This window comes from Pseudorasbora parva, chromosome 3, assembly GCF_024679245.1.
Source record: "Pseudorasbora parva isolate DD20220531a chromosome 3, ASM2467924v1, whole genome shotgun sequence".
In the NCBI taxonomy this organism is placed as follows: domain Eukaryota; kingdom Metazoa; phylum Chordata; class Actinopteri; order Cypriniformes; family Gobionidae; genus Pseudorasbora; species Pseudorasbora parva.
The window spans coordinates 56,365-66,617 of record NC_090174.1 but is presented as its reverse complement, the minus strand read 5'-3'; the positions used below and the strand labels follow the sequence as shown (position 1 = coordinate 66,617).

Here is a 10,253-nt window from a genome sequence, read left to right as displayed (position 1 = left end):
TCTCTTCAGAATTTCCGCTCACCCACTGTCCCCCTGAAGCAAGGTGTCCCTCAGGGATCCGTTCTTGGGCCATTATTATTTATAATCTATATCATACCTCTTGGTGAGATCCTACGCCGTCATGGTTTTAAATATCATTTTTACGCTGACGACATTCAATTATACACTACCTGTACATCCACTTTATCATTCACAACTGACAAAATCTCTGCTTGTGTACATGAAATAAAACATTGGCTTCATTCAAAATTTCTAAAACTCAACATGGACAAAACTGAGATTATTTTCACTGGACCTTCATCACTCACTAATAAAATTCCCACCAACTTCACCTGTGAGACTGCTGGCACTCTTATCAAACCATCTACTACTGTTAAAAATCTTGGTGTCATTTTTGATTCCTCTTTATCTTTCCACTCTCACATTCATTCCGTCACCAAATTAGCATTCTTTCATCTACGTTGCATCGCTCAACTCTGTCCCTTTATCAGTATCTCTGATGCTGAAACACTCATCCATGCGTTTGTCACATCACGTCTTGATTACTGCAATGCACTTTTCATTGGCCTACCAGCTAGCTCCATTTCAAAATTACAATATATTCAGAACTCTGCTGCCAGACTGCTCACCCACACCAAACGTTCTGCTCATATTTCCCCAATTCTGCATGATCTTCACTGGCTTCCTGTGTCTTACCGTATTAAATTCAAAATTCTTCTTCTCACTTTTAAGTCTCTGCACGGCCTTGCTCCCCCTTACCTCTGTGACTTGCTTCTCCCCTTCAACCCTACTCGCTCTCTACGATCTGCTGATTCCAACTTTCTCGTTGTCCCTCGGCATCGCCTTGCTTCAATGGGGGGCAGATCATTCAGTGTAATAGCACCCAAATTATGGAACTCTCTACCCCGACCACTCTGTTTTGTTGCCACCATCTCTGATTTCAAATCCATGCTCAAAACACACCTCTTTTCTGAATGTTATAGGTCTTAAAGATGTTTTTTTTTTTTTTTTTCTCACTCCGATTTCTGTATTATTATACTTGCACTCTCAATTGCCTACTGTTGTTCTGTCTACTCTGTTTGTCATTTGGCTTTATTGTTGTTTGTTTATTGTAAAGCGTCCTTGAGCTCTGGAAAGGCGCTATATAAATAAAACGTATTATTATTATTATTATTATTATTATTATTATTATTATTATTATATGCTGCCGCTAAGCCAAATAAGGAAAAAGAACAATATTGCTTACCACAGCTATGCTGACGATACCCAGCTCTACTTAGCACTGTCACCTAATGACTACAGCCCCATTGACTCCCTGTGCAAATGCATTGATGAAGTTAACAACTGGATGTGCCAAAACTATCTTCAGTTAAACAAAGACAAAACTGAAATCACCACATTTGGAAACAAAGATGAAATTCTCAAGGTGAACGCATATCTTGAGGCTAAAGGCCTGATAACAAAAAATCAAGTCAGGAATCTTGGTGTGATTTTGGAGTCAGACCTGAGTTTCAGTAGTCATGTCAAAGCAATAACTAAATCAGCTTACTATCACCTGAAAAATATTGCAAGAATCAGATGCTTTGTTTCCAGGCAAGACTTAGAGAAACTATTGTAATGGCCTTCTCACCGGCCTTCCCAAAAAGACCATTAGACAGCTGCAGCTCATACAGAACGCTGCTGCCAGGATTCTGAGCAGAACCAGAAAATATGACCATATCACACCAGTCCTCAGGTCTTTACACTGGCTTCAGTTACATCTAGGATTGATTTTAAAGTTCTACTACTTGTTTATAAATCACTCCATGAGCTGGGACCTCAATACATCGCAGATATGCTGATTAAATACAAACCCAACAGATCACTCAGATCAGCAGGATCAAGTCAGTTAGAAATACCAGGAGTTCACTCAAAGCAAGGAGAGTCTGCCTTTAGCTATTATGCCAGCCGCAGCTGAACCAGCTTCCTGAACAGATCAGATGTGCTCCAACAGTAGCCACATTCAAATCCAGACTCAGAACACATCTGTTCAGCTGAGCATTTACTGAATGAGCTCTGAGCACTGTACGTCAGACTGATTGCACCTTATCTTCTCTATGCATGATCCTTGTATTCTTTTATAAGTATTTTAGTTTACCTTTGTTCTTATCTTTGGTTCATAATTTTATTATTTTTAATTCTCGTAGCAACTGTGTATTTTTATTTCTTATGCATCTGTTGAATATTATTTTTGGTTAGAGCTGTCTGACTGGAAGAGATTGGAAAAGGAGAGCAGCATGCTTCGCTTCATTCTGCTTGCAGTAGCAGACAGTGAAGCGGACTCAGGAAAGGGGAGGCCCTGCGGGGCAAAGGTAACGACCCCTACAGGAGCCCGTCTTGGACCAACTTGTAAGGTCAAGGAGACATTGTGAACCTCCCAGCTAACACAGTTACGTTGTGAAGACGTAACCGGACCGGACCATATTCGTCGTAGCGACGTACCAAATAACGTTCCAATGACGTAACTTTGTGATTCCCATAATCGTCGTGGCGACGTTATAGTGGGACGTTGCTGGAACGTGACGAGCACGTCCCAACGACCAAACTGGCACGTTGTGAGAACGTAACCTTAAAGGACCATATTCGTCGTAGCGACGTACCTAATAACGTTCCAGTGACGTAACTTTGTGATTCCCATAATCGTCGTGACGACGTTATACTGGTACGTTGCTATAACGTGATGATCACGTCTCAACGACCAAACTGGCATGTTGTGAGGACGTAACCTCAATGGACCATATTAGTCGCAGCGACATACCAGGTAACGTTCCAGCGACGTAACTTTGTGATTCCTGTATTCGTCGTGGCGACGTGATTATGATATGTCGCTGGAACGTGGCAGGTACGTCCTAACGACCAAAATACCACGTCCACCTTTATTTGAATAATCTCACCTTTAGTCCGGGAAATGAAGATGTGCTTGGTCCATAACCTTGAAATCCACATAGAACTGATACACTCAAACATTGAATTCTCTGCTGTAAAACCTTATTAATACATTTGTTTTGATTTTAGTTAATATATTTAGGGATTATGTACTCGTAGATAATAAAAAACGATACAAACCCCTATTAAATTGTAATAGAAAATGGCTCAAAACCACACTGCATTAATTTAATAATCAGCATTTATTCAGTGTTACTTTGTACAAATATTAAGTCAACATTTAAACAGTGTAAAGTGTCAACAAATTATGAGTACAGAAATGTAACACGTCCATTCATTAATTAAACAAACAACATAAGAAATGTAACCAATTATTAAAATATTTTATTGTCTTATTAGGGAGTAGTTAAGGATTTTCTCACTTATACGTATCAATACTCATATTGGTACTACTCTCAATAATTTAGCACAAAAAAGACATGGAAAAAAAGAGTTATCAGTTTCTTTATTATTACTTTTATTTGCAGAAATGTCCTGCGTGTCCTGTGAGGCACCTGCTACAAATGTCTGGTGGTGATGTGCTTTATTGCTTCACTACCTGTAGCTAAACCTGAACAATGTGACAATTACAAAAGATATATAGTCCTTGAGCTATAGTCCTACGTTCATAAAGAAATATGTAAAAAAACACTACATAGAGTCCTAGCATCTTTTCTGTGTTATTGGAGCAAAATATACATCAACAGGTTTTTTTTTTGTTCAAGAAAATGAGCATGATGACTTTCTCAGGAAGAATCTGAGACCTCTCATTCCTGACTGTGTCCCAGCTGTGGAAAAAGCTTCAGACAGTGTTGATGAGGCAGAGGGAGATGGAGAGCTGTGAGAGAAGAGGAAGAGGGTCTTTCTTACCCCACCAGCGGAGGGCAGGGTCTTCTGAGGATAGGATAGGAGGATGGCCTCTATATATTCACTTTGGATCTTTGTAAACTGGAAGCTGAAAAAAAGCCATACTATTGTAGGTGTATTGCTTTTTGTTAAAAAGGTATAATTTTTTTTTTTTTACTTACATGTTCTTCCTCCTCTTCCTCCTCTTCCTTATCCCGAGCTACACTGTCACATCTTCATCATTTTCTGGCAGCTGAAACAGAGGAGAACCTTATTAATGTTGCTAATCTGTGTTTTTATGCTTTTGAAAGAGTCTCTTTTACTCAACAGTCACCAAGGCTGCATTTATTTGATCAAAAATACAGTACAAACTGTAATATATATTTAAGTGATAATTCACCCAAAAATGTAAATTCTGTCATGAATTCCTCACCTTATGTTGTTCCAAACCTGTAAGACCTTTGTTCATCTTCAGACACAAATGAAAATATTTTTGATGAAATCCAAAAGCTTTCTGACCCCTCCATAAACTGCAACACAAGGCCCAGAAAGGTAGTAAAAACATTGTTAAAATAGTCCATGTGACTCCAGTGGTTCAACCTTAATGTTACGAAGCAACAAGAATACTTTTTGTGTGCAAAAATAACTTAATTCCACAATTTTGATCTAGCCTGTGCCAGTCTCCTTAACGTTGTAATTATTGATGTCTTTACATCCTTTCTGGGCCTTGAAAGTGTTAATTAAATTGCTGTCTGAAGATGAATGAAGGTCTTACAGGTTTGTAACAACATGAGGGAGAGGAGTTGATGACAGGATTTAAAGGTTTGGTAGAACTAACCCTTTAAATTGAAAACAGCTATTTTACATTGTAAAATTATTATTATTCTTATTATTATTATTTTAATATTCCTGTCATTAAAGCTGAATTTTCAACATCAATACACCAGTCTTCAGTGTTACATGATCCTTCAGAAATCATTCTCATATGATGATTTGCTGCTCACAAAAACATTTATGATTATTAGCAGTGTTGACAACAGTTGTGCTGTTTCATATTTTTGTGTAAACCATGGTGCATTTTTCAGGATTCTTTGATGAATAAAATCCTCATATTAGAATGATTTCTGAAGGATCATGTGACACTGAAGACTGGAGTAATGATGCTGAAAATTAAGCTTTGATCACAAGAATAAACTACATTTTATAATATATTCAAATAGAACCCAATTATTTAGAATTTAAATATTATTTCAATATTAGATTTTACTGATTTTTTTTAATCAAGCAAATGCAATCTTGGTGAGCATTAGAGACCTTTTTCAAAGAATTGTACCAAAACCAAACTTTTGAACATTATTGTATGTTTGAGGTTTTACTTACTAGTCACATGGTGATAATGCCAGGGTTAGTTCATCCCAAAATGAAAAATATCCCATGATTTACTCACCCCCAAGCCATCCCTAGGTTCTTCAGGCGAACACAATCAGAGTTATATTTAAAAATGTCCTGGCTAATCCAAGCTTTATAATGGCAGTGAATGCTTCATTTTTGAAGTCCATAAAAGTGCATCTATCCATCATATAATTGCGCCACACAGCTCCGGGGTTTAAAAAAGGTCATCTGAAGCAAAGTGGCATGTTTGTGTGAGAAAAATATCCATATTTAAAACTTTATAGACTAAAATAACTAGCTTCCAGTGGTCAGCAATGCGCGAGTCGACTTGCGCTAAAAAGAATAACCCTTGACGCATGCGTATTGACGAACGCAGAAGTACAGAAATTAGAGCAAAACAAAACATAGCATGGGGGGGGTCACCCTTTTTAGCGCAAGTCGACTTGCGTAGCCTACCGCATATCACCAAGCAAACCAAGCAATATTCACTGCCATTATAAAGCTTGGAAGAGCCGGGACATTTCTTTATATAACTCTGATTGTGTTCGTCTGAAAGAATAATGTCATATAACTTACACATAGGATGGCTTGCAGGTGAGTAAATCCTCACCATTTAAGAGATGTTGTCCGACAGGAGATCTGCTCCAACTCTGCTAACTTTACAGTGCAGGCTGCAGGGCATCAGCATGGAAGCATCAACACTTTATCAGAGCCAAATATATAAATTATACAACGCCAGGTTTATTAAAAGGAAAGAAGCTACAGCAAAGGTTAAATGCAGAAAAGAGAAAGAATGGGTTGAAATATTGTTAAAAATGGACAAGGTTAATCAATCACCTTTTTCAGTTCACCTGTGTTTTCTACTTCTCTTTCAGCAGCTTCCTTCAGAAATGTTGGAAACTTGCTGGGAGCTTCACCTCTGTTGTAGAGGGGTTATTTTGTCCCTTCTGAAAATCACAGAACATTTTATTATATGTTAACACGTTTTTTTCGCGCTCCGTGTTAATATTAAGTTAATGTAAGTGGCTTCGTCGATTAACAACAAACACATAACGTTAACGTTAGTTGAATTAATTAGCCACCTTCAATGACCCATTCAATTCCCAGAAGAAAAAAAAAACTTGATAAAACTACATTTACACATGTGACTCAAAGCCTAAACAAGAGATTAACTTTATAGAGTTAACGTTAGCCTCGTTAACTTAACTTACTGTTCGGAAAACGGTTGATGTGCTATACGGACTTTTTTCCAAAGACTCTACATTTCTATAAAGTAAATATTCAACAGAACAGAAGCGTGTCAATGACACATAAGAAATGTCAGGAAAATGTCAGTAACAGTTGTGTGTATTATTTGTGTAACTTTAAAGACAACTCACCTGAAATTATAGTGAAAACAACAACGACAGAGGAAGTTTTGCGGCTTGTCTGTTGTGTTGCTGCACCGTTTCCATGGCAACTCCGCGCCGCTCCAGTGTTTGACCCATCACCACGTCAAAGTCACGCAGCAAGAATTACATGAATACAAATCAAGAATAATAAATAATGAATTTAGAACTCATTTTGAAGTTCTATGACCCGCTCAGATGCAAAATGCCACTCCCGGCACCGCACGTGATAGTGGGACAATTGTGTTTTTTTTCTTTTGTTAGATTTTTTATTGTTTTTGCCAATACGATTTGCAAACATGGATTCATTTAGAATATTTGATAAATTAAGTAAATGTCCCATATAAATCAAAATGGCATACATTTGATAATACTTGTAAATTAATAATGCAATTTGGAAAGTTATGAAGACCAGTGGGCCACGTCGCTACAACATTCTCCGTGGGATAAACACGCGACGTCTTTTGAGGACGTGCCCACAACATTTCTGCAACTTTAGTCAAGATTTAAAAAAAATGGAACTTTACCGCGACGTCCTTACAACGTTCTCTGTGGGATAAACTAGCGACGTCTTTTGAGGACGTGCCCATGACGTTTCTGGAACGTTAGCCAAGATTCTAAAAAAATGGAACTTTACCACGACGTCCTTACAACGTTCTCTGTGGGATAAACTAGCGACGTCTTTTGAGGACGTGCCCATGACGTTTCTGGAACGTTAGCCAAGATTCTAAAACAATAGAACTTTACCGCGACGTCCTTACAACGTTCTCTGAGGGATAAACTAGCGACGTCTTTTGAGGACGTGCCCACAACGTTTCTGGAACGTTAGCCAAAATTTTTAAAAATGGAACTTTACCACGACGTCCTCACAACGTTGTCATAAAGTAATGTCACGCTGACCAAATGACGACTAACTGACGACGTTGTCACAACGTACTGTGTTTGCTGGGCTGCTCCATCTCCTCCATCTCAGATAGAGGTATCCAAATTTGAAATCAGGCAGATAGGGATCTATTACTCACCATTATATATTTTATTTTATTTATTTCAATTTCTATTTACAACTATTTAATTGGCCTTGTTTTTATTTTAATTCCTACATATGATATTCTTATTTCTTATGCATATGTTATCACTATTTTAATTAATTTCTATGTAAAGCACTTTGAATTGCCATTGTGTATGAAATGTGCTATACAAATAAAATTGCCTTGCCTTGCCTTTCCATATGGACTGTTTTATCGAGCCAGAACACATCAGTTCTACTGTAGCGTCCCATGGCCAAAGCCTGACTCCCCACCGTAACTAAGCAGGTTCTAGCCAGGATGTAACGTGAATTGGAGACTGTTATTTGAAACACTCAATTGTTATTTGTGGATGCTTCAGGTAGGCCAGTCTTAGTTGTTTACTCACAGGCGTGTATTGTAATTAGATGAAAGTGAGACCATTTTGAAAAAAACTCTAAATTGTTAGTGGAAGATTATTTAGTGAGGCCAGTAGGGTGTTTTCACACTAGCAGAATATGTGGGAGAGAGCTGCTATAGTTTGAGTACACCGTAATGCAATACAGGTGGTAGCTCCTTCTGAGGGGCATTTTGAGCTCCTCAGAATTTGCTGCCTTTCCATAATCATGCACTTTGTTATTTGTTTGTGGTAGATCCAGTGGTAGTGCACACTAGGTGAAGTACACAAGGTAGTGCACACTATGTAGTAATGTACACTAGGTGAAGTACACTAGGTAGTGCACACTTGGTGAAGAACACTAGGTAGTGCACACTTGGTGAAGAACACTAGGTAGTGTACACTAAGTAGTGCACACTAGGTGAAGTACAAAGGTAGTGCACACTAGGTGAAGTACACAAGGTAGTGCATACTAGGTGAAGTACACTAAGTAGTGCACACTAAGTAGTGTACACTAGGTGAAGAACACTAGGTGAAGTACACTAGGTAGTGCACACTAGATGAAGTACAAGTGCAAGTAGTGTGTAAGTAAGTAGTGCACACTAGGTAGTGTACACTAGGTGAAGAACACTAAGTAGTGCACACTAGGTAGTACACACTAAGTAGTGCACACTAGATGAAGTACACTAGGTAGTGCACACTAGATGAAGTACACTAGGTGTGCACACTAAGTAGTGCACACTAGGTAGTGTACACTAGGTGAAGAACACTAAGTAGTGCACACTAGGTAGTACACACTAAGTAGTGCACACTAGATGAAGTACACTAGGTAGTGCATACTAGATGAAGTACACTGGGTGTGCACACTAGATGAAGTACACTGGGTGTGCACACTAAGTAGTGCACACTAGATGAAGTACACTGGGTGTGCACACTAAGTAGTGCACACTAGGTAGTACACACTAAGTAGTGAACACTAGGTAGTGCACACTAAGTAGTGCACACTAGTGAAGTACACTAGGTAGTGCACACTAGGTAGTACACACTAAGTAGTGCACGATAGGTAGTGCACACTAAGTAGTGCAAACTAAGTAGTGCACACTAGGTAGTGCACACTAAGTAGTGCAAACTAAGTAGTGCACACTAGATGAAGTACACTAGGTAGTGTACACTAGGTGAAGTACACTAGGTGTGCACACTAGGTAGTACACACTAAGTAGTGTACACCAGGTGAAGTACACAAGGTAGTGCACACTAGGTGAAATAAACTAGGTGAAGTACACTAGGTAGTGTACACTAGATGAAGAACACTAGGTAGTGCACACTAGATGAAGTACACTAGGAAGTGTACACCAGGTGAAGTACACAAGGTAGTACACACTAGGTGAAATAAACTAGGTAGTGTATACTTGGTAGTGCACTAGGTGAAGTACACTAGGTACAGCTTGGTTGGCTGTGTCGTTGACGACACATTCGGTTTTAAAGGGATAAAGAAACAAAACTTAAATAGCATATTGCAGGTTAGAGACTCCAGTGAGTCAGTGTATAGAAAAATAATGTAGGACTTAGAATTTCTTTAAAATATACTTGTAAAAACGCTAATAAGGCTTTTTGAGTCGTTTTTGTAAGAAAATTTTACTTCCGTATCTAAAAATGCGCAAACCGGAAGTGACATAACGAGAGGGAGTGCCGTGACTTTCAACCATAGGAAAACAATGGATCGCAATGGCAGTTTGGACGCTGAGGAAATTATAAATGTTTATTAATACTCATATGGCAGACCACAGCCATGCAATTATGACACACAATAAGGGACAGGCCAGGATTAGACAGAACAACCATCAGAGGATAGGATTTGAGTTGTTGTGTGAGGAGAAACAGTGGAAAACAGAGCAGGTGAAAAGAGCAGGTGAGAGAATAACATTATACGCTAACACTGTGCTCAGATTACAATACTTTGCAGATGATTATCATGTATCAGGCAATCGCAAAGCTGCTATTGGTCATCTAGGAGTATTGATACCAATAACAGAAACTAATAATAAGTTCAGACCATCTGGCTTAAGTCACACTCGCCCACATTAGACGTTAAAGCCGGGCGCGGGGCGTAACGTTACCCGGTGCTGTTTGTGCTGACATAACGGTACGAGCTCGCAGACGATGTTTTCCCTCGTGTGGACATTGTGGATGCTCGTATGGTCGTGGCTCGCAGCATGTGAGGAAAAACACGAGCACGTTTCTCGCACCTCCCTCTCTCACGAT

At 38.9% G+C, this 10,253-nt stretch overlaps 1 long non-coding RNA gene across 3 annotated transcripts; it reads right to left on the bottom strand.

Annotated features, from left to right (window-relative positions):
• Window positions 1–3,378: 3,378 nt before the first annotated feature.
• LOC137071676 (uncharacterized) lies at window positions 3,379–7,537 on the bottom strand. Of its 3 annotated transcripts, none has more exons than XR_010904464.1 (6): window positions 6,582–7,537; window positions 6,414–6,468; window positions 6,040–6,149; window positions 5,191–5,903; window positions 3,993–4,063; window positions 3,379–3,919 (listed from the first exon to the last, which is right to left on the bottom strand). It is a non-coding gene; the product is annotated as an uncharacterized lncRNA (long non-coding RNA). The 3 variants fall into 3 exon arrangements; XR_010904466.1 differs by having other exon boundaries at window positions 3,381–3,919; window positions 5,813–5,903; XR_010904465.1 differs by lacking the exon at window positions 5,191–5,903 and having other exon boundaries at window positions 3,382–3,919.
• Between the last annotated feature and the right edge of the window lie 2,716 nt (window positions 7,538–10,253).